Genomic DNA, 12914 nt, shown 5'->3' on the forward strand with positions numbered 1-12914 from the left:
TTCTATAGTCTTCCTCCTCAAACCTCCTTCATATGTGAAATAAACATTTTTAAAATTTTTATGATAAAAAAACAGAAAACAACAGATAAGAATTTATACAGCTTCCTCTGTATCAAATCTGTAAGTCTCCTTTGTCTCTATCTCTTCTCCCTTTTTCCCGTTTCTATAGGGGACGCAGGGATCCTCCAGCAAAGGCCCTGTCCCCTCTCAGGATCTGGAACCCCAATCCCTGTGCCTCAGGGATCCCCCTACCCACCAATGCATTTTCCGTCTCTTTCTCACTACGAGACCATTTCCATCAATGCATAAACATGCTATAGAACTTCCCACGGTAAAAACAAAAACAGCCACAAACCAGCTCCTTCATTCAATAACACCCCCCCACCAGCTGCTACTCAGCTTCTCTTTCACATACTGTAAAAACAAAACAAAGAAAAAAAAAAACCTCTACTTCTTTCTAACAGTTTGCTCCAATTTTACTTCTACTCACCGAACTCTATTGAAACTGCTCTGAAGGACGCCCATGAGCTCTGTGCTGCTAAATGTAATGGGCTGCTTTGTATTTCACCTTAACCTCTCACGATGCCTCCCTTTAAAGCTGTCCACCTGCCCCTCTGGCAACGCCACACTCCTCTGGCTGTGCTCCCGCCTCAGTGACCCTCTTTCTGAAGTTCATTTGCTGGGTCTTCCTCTCCTACCAGGCTGTGCCTCTGAGCCATGTGCTCCTATATCCACCTGCCCACTTGACACATAGGTGTTGGAAGGACGGTGGGCTGTAGGGTGGCAAGGTGGGTGACAGGGGACGGGCCAGGAGGCCATTGCAGAACTCTGGGCAGCAGACAGTGATGGCAGTGGGTGTGGAGCAGAGTGCGTTGACTTGAGGACGTTTAGGAGGTAGAGTGATCTGGACTCTGTGACTGACAGAGGTGGTAAGGGATGGCAGGAGTAGGAGTCAAGGATGACAGCCAAGGTGGCATTGTTCACTGAGACTGGGAACTTGGAAGGAAGATGGGCTCCACATAATACATCCTTTAGAAATTTTCCAGAAACCCAGCTTCTCCCAACTGAGCTTTTAAAGAAGAACTAGGCAGCAGAGGGTTTGAGGTTTCTCTGAAAAAACAAACAAAAAGCTGATATGCAGGTGTAGGACATCAAGAGCCACATACTCTGACCATCCTTGACTTCCGAAAGTCCAGGGCCCAGCTCTGTTTGCTCAGCACGCTGCGCCCAGCGCTGGCATATAGCAGGTGCTCTGTGAATAGTTACTCAGGAACCAAAGGAAAATGCAGTTAGCAACCCCTTATGAACAGTTAGGGGGCAGACCAGAATAGGTGCCTTTTACTTAACTTCTCTGTGCTTCTCTTTCCTCACACATAAAATTTGAATATTAGTAGCAACTTTCTCTTAGAGTTATTGCAGAATTAAATACAGTAATAACCATAAAGGTTTAGGACAGTGCATGGCTCATGTGGATGCTCAAAAAAGCTATTTTTATTAATAATATATTTTTTTAGGAAACTTCTACTCTGCCATGTTGAAGGGCCAATTAACTTTTATGACATTTTTTAAAAGAAAACTGTGGGTCTTAAGGAAAGTAAGACTTGAGACCTGGGTGGAACATCTGACCTCTGCTTCAGATTCCCAGGCATATAAAGACCAGGACTCCAAGAAGCACAGTCCTCTGAGAGACCCAACCTCATGGCAGCCCCTGTTCGTGTTTCTCTCAGCAACCCCCTCAGAGGAAGCCCAGTTTGCTAAGGGAATGGGTGCTGAGTGGATGCTGAGTGTTGCGATTAAGCCGCGTTCCTTCAAAAGGGAATCCAAGGTGCCTTGTCATTTGAGGTTCTCCAATGGTCACACCCTACATTGACAGGAGTGTGAGTCCACCTGCAGGACAAATTAATGGCTTCCCAGTCATGCTCGAAAGATAAGCACAGAAGGCACAGAAAGAGAGCCTGACCTTCGAAACTGAACCTCTTGTTCCCTTTGCATCCAGGAGGAAAATTTGAAAATCTCAGGATTGGAAGGATCCTCCAGAGCCACAAAAATAAGTGTGAGTTTAAAGGAGAATAGAAAGCATGGTGCACAAGCATCCCAGCCTTCCAAACCACCGGAACCACCGAGTCTCTGGGAAAGAGAAGACGAGGCCATGTGCAGTGGACGGCAGGCCACATGGCTGAGGGGACAGAGCTCTTCTACCAGTAACGGCCAACGTTTGCCTGGTGCTCTGGAGTTCACAAAACTCTTTAATATAGATATAATGGAGACAATGTTTTCAGAATACTTTCCAACATGTTTTACATTTCCGTTTGCCCTGTGGTTACCCGCCCACTGAATCAATGGCATTTATTGCTTCAAGTAAAGGGCAGCCACAGCCTAGAACAAAGCAGTCATTCCTCAACTTTGAGTTCCAAGTGCAATTTTTTTCTTCTATTCATAGAGGAAAACAGTTTTGAAAGCCAAGATTTGTTGAAGGAAAGAAGCATTTTCTAAAATCTAACACTCACTGTTTATGTATCAAGGGTAAAGTTTGGAAGACTGAACATAGAACTCTCCCAAGCTACCAGGCAGGCTAGCACCTCCCAGTGAGACAAAGCCACTGAGGGAGGGCTCTGCAGAAACTGTTCCTGAGATGGAGTTGGGGGTGGAGATGTTTACTGGGGCTCAGCACCTGGGAAAGGAAGTGGGAGAAGTCAGACTTCAAAGTAAGTCCCATGAAGTCTCGGCCAGACCAGTGGGGAGCTCTGAAATGAGTATTTCCCACCAGAGTTTTCTGTGTCAGCCTGAACTGGCTGGGTTTTTATGTCCCTGCCCCACTTAGATGTGGGCTGCCCGTGCACGGTGAAGCTTGCGCCCTCGGTAAGGCGGCCCTCTGGCTCTCTAGCTGAGGCAGATAAAGAAGGGGCTGAGGGCTGAAGGCTGTCTGCTGCCAGCAAGGCCAGCTGCCGGGAAGACATTCCTTCCTCAAGGGGGATCTGGGAGGGCCGTATCCATGTAGCGCACAGTGTCCTAACAGTTAGAAGAAGCTGGAAAACAAAGGAGAGAAGGGCAAAAGGGGAGATATGTCTGTCCCCAAGCTCTAGAAAAACATAATGTAGTTCTAGATCCTTGAGAATATTAACCAAGAACAAAGCAGACTGAGTAGCCCAGAAGTCCAGAGTGCAAGGGCCCTTGTCACGAAGACTTCTGCATGTTGCGCACTCGAGAGATTGACTTGCCAAGAGTGACGGTAGTCCCAGTCCCAAGAACAGTCTTGGACTACCTGGGCATGATGTGTTAAGCTACTCAGATTACAGTGGTCAATCTTTGTAGCCCACTTCCCTACTTCTCCAGCTCCACACCACCCCACCTCTGCCACAACAACAACAGAGCTATGACAACCTCCATCTCTGATTGCTAAGAAAGGACTTAGAAGCACATTAAGTAATTTTTATAGCCTACCCCAGCACAGAAAGAGTTACAAAGCATTTATTTGCTTTCTCTCTTCAGGACCAGACTCTCTCATGCTCAGTTCTTATGAGCTCTGTGGCTCCTGAGTTCCAAACCTAGGGGAGAACTTCTAAGCCCAGCAAATTCTGAAGCATCCCTGATGAATTCCTTCATCCTGATTATTTATAGTACAGGTGGCATTAATCTCCCCATGTAGGGACGGCAGCCTTCACACAGCAGACTCAGGAAAAATGGTGATGCTAACTCAGACCCTGAGGGGGTTTATTATATTAAAGTGAGAAAAACAAATCTCACACTCTCTCACGTTTGAGTCAGGGCCCCTCCACTTCTTGTTCTCACTTGGCACCCCCTCAACTCCCCAGTGAAACAGAGCTAGAGGAGAAAACAGCAACACCAAGCTGGAGGCAGGCCTTTTTCCAGATCCCTCATTAAACCACCAAACGCCGAAACACTCAGGGAAGCCTTTTATCTACACCCAGAGAACAAAGGCAGAGTAAGGGGAGCACAAATGAAGTGGGAGTCCCAAGTATCAAAAAGCAGGCTAAATGTCAAATTCCATTTTGTGTAAATACAGTTAAATGAAAATCCCTGTCTGTTAATTTTTTCCCCAGCCTGATTTTTTGCCCAGTGCATTCCATTTCACTGAGAGCTGAGCACACTGTCACGTTCTAGTAACATGTTCTCAAGACGTTATGGTGCAGAGGGAGAGGAGACCCACATTTACGTTCTCTGTCTTTACCCACACAGCCTGAAAGTATGCGATATTTTCCCCACTGTTTTGGAAAGTACGGGGTAAGGGGGGTCTAACCCAGATTTGGCTAATTCTAAAAGTATTTACACCCTAAAATTTTGTCTATTTTAAAAAATATGTGATCTGCTAAACTGGAATACTACCAAATAATTTGAATTCCCCGTTACCACCAGACCGGGTCCCTTGCCCACTGCCCAGGTAAAGGCCAATATACTGAGGCACCAGGAGTTGCCTGTCACAAGGTGCCAGGTGAGGAGATGGAAGTAATTCTTCTATCCAACTCCCTTAGAATTTTGGAGCTAAGACTGTTAAAGGTGGTTTAGTGAACAAAGGGCTAGGGAATTGGGTCTGCTGATGGCTGGGGAAGAACTCATAGAGTTGGGAAGCAGAAACTGCCTGGGTAGGGGATTGCAAGACTTGTTGGGTCTGTTCCCGCATGTGGCCACTGGCCCAGTTGATGTTAGTTGTCCCCCCACCCACTGTCACCCAGTGCAAACTCTGGAAGATATCTCAAAGATCAGTCTTAGGTTTTACAATAACAATGTTATCTGTAGAAGCAGTTGGGGAAATCACAAATCTTTCATCTCTGAAGGAGATATGACACTTAAGCAGTGGGCAGTTAATAGCAATAGGAAGTTAGGGAACAACGGCTGGTGAAGGAAATTAGAAATATTTTACACCTTGGGGGGATGGGGGTCGGGGGAGGGGATGGGTGTATGGATGGGGGTGGGGGAGGGGATGGGGGTATAACTACACGATGAGCGTGTTGCGCACCGTCTGGGGAATGGACACGCTTGAAGTTCTGACTCGGGGGGATGGGCGGGACATGGGCAGTGTATGTGGCCTGAACTTTTGTACCCCCATGATGATAAGCTGAAATAAAAAAAAAAAAAAGAAATATTTTATCCCAAAATATGGCATTTTGACATACTGGACTGACCAAAGAAGGCCCAAGATCTCACTGACCTCTCCCCCAACCACGGGCTCTCCCAAAATCATTGAAGTTTCTTTTTCTGAGATACAGACCCACCTAGGAGAACAATTGCTGTTTTCTTTCCCTCCCTATAAGACCACAAATGTGAACAAACCTGAACAGACTCTTAAAGAAGATAATGTCCCCTCTTTCAGACTCATTTGAATTCCGTAGAGAATTATGTACCAGTTAATCTTCATTCCCCCTCCAGCCATCCTCCTTAGCAATCCCTTATTGCCCCTGGACAGAATCCGCTTTTCCCCCATCCCATAACCAGTTTTACCAGAAAGACATATAAACTTCTGAACCCTGTTGGGGAGCTGAATCTTCATTCTGAGGGTCCTGAGTAGACACATTCAATAAATTTGTATCTTTTCCCTCCTATTAATCAATCTCCCTCATGTCAGTGATTTTTCAGCAGACCTTAGTGAGGCAAGAGCCTTGCTCCCTGTAAGAGATTGGAATATGCCTTTCAGTGAAAGAAAAAAAAAGTACAAACTTTGAGAAGACTATGAAGGCCTTCTAGGAATTGAAAATGTTTTAGACAATTTTCACAGAGTTGGACTCATACAGCAGCGGGATGGACCAATCAGAACTGGGTTGAAAATTGGGAAAGTTCACTCATGCTCTAAACCAGAGCTCAACCCAGTTTTTGTGCTCACCCTTAGTGAGATTGCTGGGAAACTTACTAAGGTTGAGGGTCTGGGAAAGTTGGCAGGTATCTTGTGAATATATGAACCACTGAGTAAAATGCTACTCAACACTCAGTCATGGCTGTGGATCAAGTTAGCCACTCATGTGATAGTGAGAGGCAAAAAATGAAAGAGCTCAGCAGACTCAGCGGAAAGCTCCCAGTCCTGCTGCAGCAGCCCGAGAGAGGCCACTCACGGGACAGCAGCAACTAAGAGACTGGCGGCAGTGCCAGACAACAGTGCATTGACATTCAGTATTCACTCTGCTCCAGTTCTTAGCATGGTGACAATCAATCACTTACCTTCTTAGAGGTTACCCATGTGACTTGACTCTGTATATTTAAATTGCAAAAGGCAATGGCAAAATATGTGTGCTCTTCTGTATGTATATTATCTATTCCAGTAAAATATTAAAAAATAAAAAGGTAATATTGATCAGCTGGATTCAAAGCATGGAAACAGCCCTGGCCATCTGCTTCCTTTCCCTTCCTCAGTCTTCACAGTAATCAGGGCAGCCTATGAAAACCTTCCTTTCAGGGGGTAACCAGCGTTTCTTGCTCTTGTTCAATGGAGGAGAGTCAAACTATCTTCTCAAATGCCCGATTTCACAGGTCTCCTAATAGTACATTTTCCTGTATTCCCTCAAACAGGAAGCTGGGAAAGCCCATTCTGTGTCGAGGCATCAGCAGGTGGAGCTGAAGAGCTAACTGAGCCACTGAGTTAGGGGACATCTCAGACAAGTGCTGAGAGAACTGAGCAGATGGCATTTTGGATGAGACAAAAAGGCAGACTCACAAAACGTTCAGTGTATTCTTACAGGGTCCTGTGGACATTGTCAAGGAAAAATGCAATGTGGAATACCTACTGGTTTATTAATATTTCATTCGTTCATTCAACATTAATTAGATACCCCCATGTGCCCAGCACTATGTTGCACACTGAAAGTGCAGCAGAAAGTTACATAGACACGGTTTTGCCCTCATGAAACTTAGATTCCGAGGAGTTGGCTCAGCTTAGTGGTTAAGGATGTTCGTGCACTTGACATTAGTCAGATCGTTGTCTCCATCCTAGCTCTGCCACTGAGGAAATATGCAACCTCACATCTTAGGCAATTGACTCAATCTGTCATCTATAGAGCAAGGATAGCAATATCTACCTAAGTGGTTTTCCACTGTCCTAAAATCATCTGGGAAGTTTTTACCAATACCCATGCCTGAGCAACCCCTATAGATTTTTCTTCAATTGGTCTAGGTAAGTACCAAATCATCAGTAACTTAAAAAGCCACCACATACTCCTACTGAGCAGCCAGTGAGAACTACTTCTCTATCTTTTGTGGTTGGGGGAGAATTGCACTGAATAATACATAGGGACACCTCAAAGCTCATGTAACTGTTAGCTTTGATTCCCAAGCATAACAGGTGCTGTTGAACTCAGCAGAGGTCTAGGTATTTGGGATAAAACTGTTAACCTGAAGTTGGTCAGTGAGTAAGGAAGACGAAAGATAATTCTGTTGGTTTTGTTACTTAAAAGAAAAAGTGGCTCCCAGTCTCTAACTTGCTCACATCTCAATAACCACCTCTGCACTGATTTTAACGGGTGAATTTAATTGAGTATTTTGAGAGATGGCTTGTTCTGGGGCTTCTTTTTTTCACTTCTTTTAATTTCTATTTTTAGTACAAACCACTAAGATCTTAAGAATGTGTAATACTAGCAAGCATTAATAAGGGAAAGAATTAAGAACATATTTTAGAATCATATCTAGCCCAGAACTTTCATTTTACAAATGAGAATAAGGCAGCCCTAAGAAATGAAATGATTTTCCCAAGATCGAACATCCAATAGGTTCACAGTTTTGTTTTGTTTGATCTCAGCATGAATCTATATAACAATTTAGCTGTAGGCAACTTTATATAAGACAGGTGCTCCTCAGCTTACAATGGGGTTACGTCCTGATAAACCCATTGTAAGTTGAAAATATCATGAATCAAAAATGAATCTAAGGCTGGCAACACAACATAGATGGGTTTCCTCCTGGTTGTACAGAGACTCTTAGTAAAGCAAACCATGTGTTCACTGTACTAAAAGAAATTTCTTCTTAAAGAATATAACTATGAATCCCCTTGGTTAAAAACAAAAAACAAATATAGAGACTGCAGTGGCATGGTTTTTCAATCTCTCCAAATCCCTACATAAAAACAGACAAAGCAACTAGATAGCAAATCCAAAGACCCATGGACAAATTTAAAATATCATTCTGTCAAGCTATCCCTATGAACCCCAAATACAAATGAGTAGGAACAAGACACCAAGCATGCATAGTACCAGCTTCTATGCAGGGGAAAATACAGGGAAGGCACAGGAAACCTGACTGACCTGAGAACTGGAGACCCCAAAATAGACAGCAAGTATGCACAGAAGTACAATACAGCAATTTGAGAATAGCAGCTAAAACTAAAAAAAAAAAAAAAAAAAAAAAAGCTTGGCTCATTCCAACGGTGTGTGAATACAGGGGTCACAGTAAGATCTGACCCATATGAACTCTCAAAACTGATCATCCAGGGTTGGGTTCTCTTCCAGCACAGGGCCCAGTGCATGAAGATTTGAAACTACATATTGAAACTGCTAGTAATGGAATAATAGCTAAGCAGGATGGAGACAATAGAGAAAAAAAGGAAGAAAAGGTCCAGATAAACATAGGGGTGGAGGACTGAACCAGTACACTTAAGAAAGCAAGCCACGTTATTTTTCAATACTACGAGAAAACAATAGAAGAGGTAGCTCTGTGAATTGAGAAAAGCTATAGTGAATAACACCCTTCCTTTAAATGTGCCAGAAAAATTAATTTAATATAAAAATGAAAAAAGTGTGGAGGTCAAAGCCCACAGAAATTTATTAAAAGAATAAAAGAAAATAAGGGGCAGAATAACATCTCTCCAGACAGTGGAAGGATTCCAGGAAGACACACCCACAGAACAGATCAAAACTGTAACCTAGAACCGAAAAGACATGAGGGAAATCATACCAGACATAAAGAACAACATAAATCAGAATTAGAGACAAACCAAGAAATGAAGTGGTAAAACTCAGGAAAGAATCAGACATAATAGGAAAAAAGCCATTTGAAAAATGAACATTAAACTAGAAGGGACATAAAAGCATTAACACCATAAATAATGTCTTAAGAGAAATAGAAATGAAAAAGCATGAAAATTTTTAAAATCTAAAAAGAAACAAAGAGATAAAAAGGATTTATAACCAAGTTATGATACTGAAAATACCCAAAGAATATCCAACATAGAAATAATGGGAGTCCCTGAAAGAAGAAAGCCAAAAAAGGAAAAAAAGGAACAGAACATTCCTAAAATAAAGGGATTTGAATCTAATAGTGAAAGAGCACACTATATGTCTAAGAATATTGACCTACAATGACCAATACTATGATATATTCTAGCAAAATTACTAAACTTTAAGGGAAAAAAAAATCCTTCAGGTACATAGAAAAAAGAGCATGTAACTTGTAAAAGGAAGAAAATTATCGACTTGTCAACACAATGCTTTATGGTAGAAGAAAATAGAATATTTCAGATATTTAACAGAAAACATGTGAGCCAATAATTTTGTATACAACAAAGCTGACTTTCAAAGTATCAAGATCAATGACAAATTGTTAGCAACATGAGAGAACTGAAGAAATATTTTCCCATGAGTCCTTCTAAGGAATCTACTGGAAAATAAGTTTCAGGCATCAAAATATCTAGAGAAACAACAGCCTAAAGACTACAAGTAACATGTAGTTACTTGTAGAACCAAGACTAAATGAGGGTTAAAGGGAGAAACAGTGCATTTGTCTATATGCTCAGGCAATGTAGAGTGACTACAGCTTTAAAACGAATAGGAGGAGAATGGAAGAGCACACGCAAAAATAATTAACTCTTCTCATAACTATTTTGGTACTGATAGTACCAATGTTATTTGAGACTCATATATAAGTAATATGGGACCAGTAAAATTATAAATTGTCAAATATCAGATATTCTAATTTTATCATCTCCTGTGTTCTTGAGAATCAGAACCCTTGATATGAAAGAAAGGGGATATAGAGTTAGTACCGAAAACGTTCAAATTACAATGAAAAGCTGTAGTTCTGATTTGAATGAGAAGTGTCAGTATGAACTCCAGAAGTACTTTTTAAGAGGTAAGAAAGTGTGTGTTCTGTGTGTGTGTGTGTGTGAGAGAGAGATAGGTTTAGAAACAATGACCAATCCAATTGCAATAAGCATCTCTAGCAATCCAGATTCTTAGATTGTGGTCTTGAAATACTTTCCACTTAAAAAATAAAGATTCAGAAGAAATGGGTGCTGTCGTGTATAATATGAACCTGGAACATCTTTTTATACCATATAGTGAAGAAGCTATCAAAGATGGTTAAGATCATGTCAAAGATGCTCAGAAACCACCTTGAAGAGGCTCTCACTGGCTAAAGATGAAACAATGTGAGCTTCAAAAAGGATAATAATTGCAATTGATTGGAACCCATCAAATATATTTAAATACATTAATTCATAATAATTTTAATCTAATTGATTATTTTTAGAGGAAAATGGAGAACTGATTAATTGTCTTGAGAACCAGTAACCAAAGGGAAATAATGAAGCATGTCTCTAGTCTTTCCTATATAAACTGGGTACTCTTCGGTACCCAAGAGTAGATGATAAAAATCATCTCTTGTGAAATATTCCAACTAATAAATGAAAGATAAATTATAGAATTAGAATGCTACCCTTTTACAACCCCCAAAGAATTAATGGATCTAGGTAATGGGCATGAATGGGTGCTCACATTACAAAAAGATGAGCCTCTGAACACACCACTATCTACAGTCTTGCTGCAGGGACAGGACCAAGTCTGACCAAGCCTCTGCATCCAGCTGCCAGTCTACAAAAAGATAGAAAACAGAGGAACATATTGAACTATACCATGAGGACACAATCATCAAAACCAGGACTGCAGGGAAACTCTACAGATCAAATGTCCTGAGCTCTTCTGACAGATAAGTTATAAGGAAAAGAAGGAGGGGAGATCTATAGACTAAAAAATGTAAATGATATTTTTAACACAAAACTAAGCTATCGCATCCTAAAGATGCACTGTTAAGTGATAAACTATTACACACACACACACACACACACACACACACACACATACATACACGCAAAAGGAAGTGATTCCTATACAAGTCAGGAGAGAGATTACTTTCAGACCAAGGGAGATGAGACTGAGAGACATGAAGAGGCTTCTAGGTAGCTGGCAAAGTTTTATCTCTTGACCTGGGGTGTTTACAAGGTTGTTCATCTTATAAAAAAAATAATAACAATAATAACATGATAAACTATAAATACATGTGGCTTTATCTGCTTTTTATTTTACAATAAGAAGATTTTTAAGATCATTTTGTAAAATGAAGAATAAGTGTGCAAAGTAAATCTAATTAGCCTTCTAAATTCTCTTTTCTTAGTAAATCCGTATTTAATTGGAAAATTTGTTTACATCAAGTGCATGCCTATTCTGGGAGTGTGTTTTCAAGAATCATTACAGTGTAATGAATCAACAAATGTTGACTGGATACCTACTATGTGCAAAGCAGTCCTGTTCCACTGCAATTGGCTTGTGCCTTCAGACAATTGCTCCCTCTCTTGGATTAGCTGACAACATGCATTGGAAGTTTTCACTGTGGGTTTGAGTTTTTGCTATTGTTGGTGCTTTATTTGTTTATGATGGTTTGTTTTATGAAGTCATTAAGTACTGCATGTTGAAGAGAAGAGGCTGCTAAGATACTTTCACTCAGCACAAAACTAAGTGGCCTCTTTCCCTAGTCTGAACCACGGCTGGCACTGAGGCCACAGGCCAGCAAGCCAGGGTGCCACTTCCTGTGGCTGTCAGCAGCTGGGACTCGGATTGTTGAGAATCTGCTCTGTTACTGGGCTATGCCTTGGTGACTCATCATCCCAGCCTGACAACCACACCACACATCTGAATATCTAGTTCCTAGAAATGACAGCTTCAGAGTGGTTTATAATGGGTAGCAATTCCCAGCAAAACAAAGGACGTTTGAGAATTTTTACCAACCTAGGATCACAAATATCAGGAAGCAACTTAGTCCTTTCCACCAGATAAAGCCAGTTTATAAATCTAAAACTTTGCAAGCACATCAATTTTTATGCTTTTTCTGCACAGAAAAGGAACTATGAAAGCTGCAAAACTATGAAAATTTTTATAACCAAAAAAGCTTCTATTTCAATCAAGAGTAATAAATAATAATAATAGTAGTAGAAAGAAGAAAAGAAAAAAAATTAAAGAAATTGACTACATGGCAGAGGCTACTGTAAGCAAATTATGTGCATTCATTTATATAATGCTCACCACAACCCAAACAGAGGTGATCCCTATCTCATAGATTGTGGAACAGTGGGGCAGAGAGGTTAAATAACTTGCCACAAGGTCACATAACTAGTAAGCAGCAGTGCTAGGACTCAAACCATGTGGTCTGGTTCCACAGCCTGTGCTGTTAGTTACAGGTTACTATACCGCCACAAGTTAACATCTTGGCAAATATCTTAAATGCTAGAGAAGATAGTAGCCTATATTTGAACACTACCTGGCTTGTCAAAATTGCATTTTAGATAGCTCCCTCTGAGAGAAAGCACAGCTAATCAATAATCGAACAGGATCCACTTTATCTCCTTAATAGTTCTTGACGCTGTTGGCTTCTCTCCATCCTCATTGCCACTGCCTTGGCTCAAGCCACCATCATTTCTTGGCTAGATTATTGCAGTCACCTCCTAACTGGCCTTTCTGCCTTTAGCCCTAAATGGAGATGAAGACTAGAAGCCAAAACAGAATTATAAAAGGGTGCCAAGCTAGCCAAAGAATGTGCAAACACCAGCCCCAACAACTTCTAGGAGCAAGGGCTGGAGAGAGAGCAGTGGAAGCAGTTGCAAACTCAGATCTTTACAAATCTAGAGAAAGTCGAAAGCAGAGCTAGTATGG

The sequence above is a fragment of the Lemur catta genome, chromosome 1 (assembly GCF_020740605.2).
Source record: "Lemur catta isolate mLemCat1 chromosome 1, mLemCat1.pri, whole genome shotgun sequence".
NCBI classification, from domain to species: Eukaryota; Metazoa; Chordata; class Mammalia; order Primates; family Lemuridae; genus Lemur; species Lemur catta.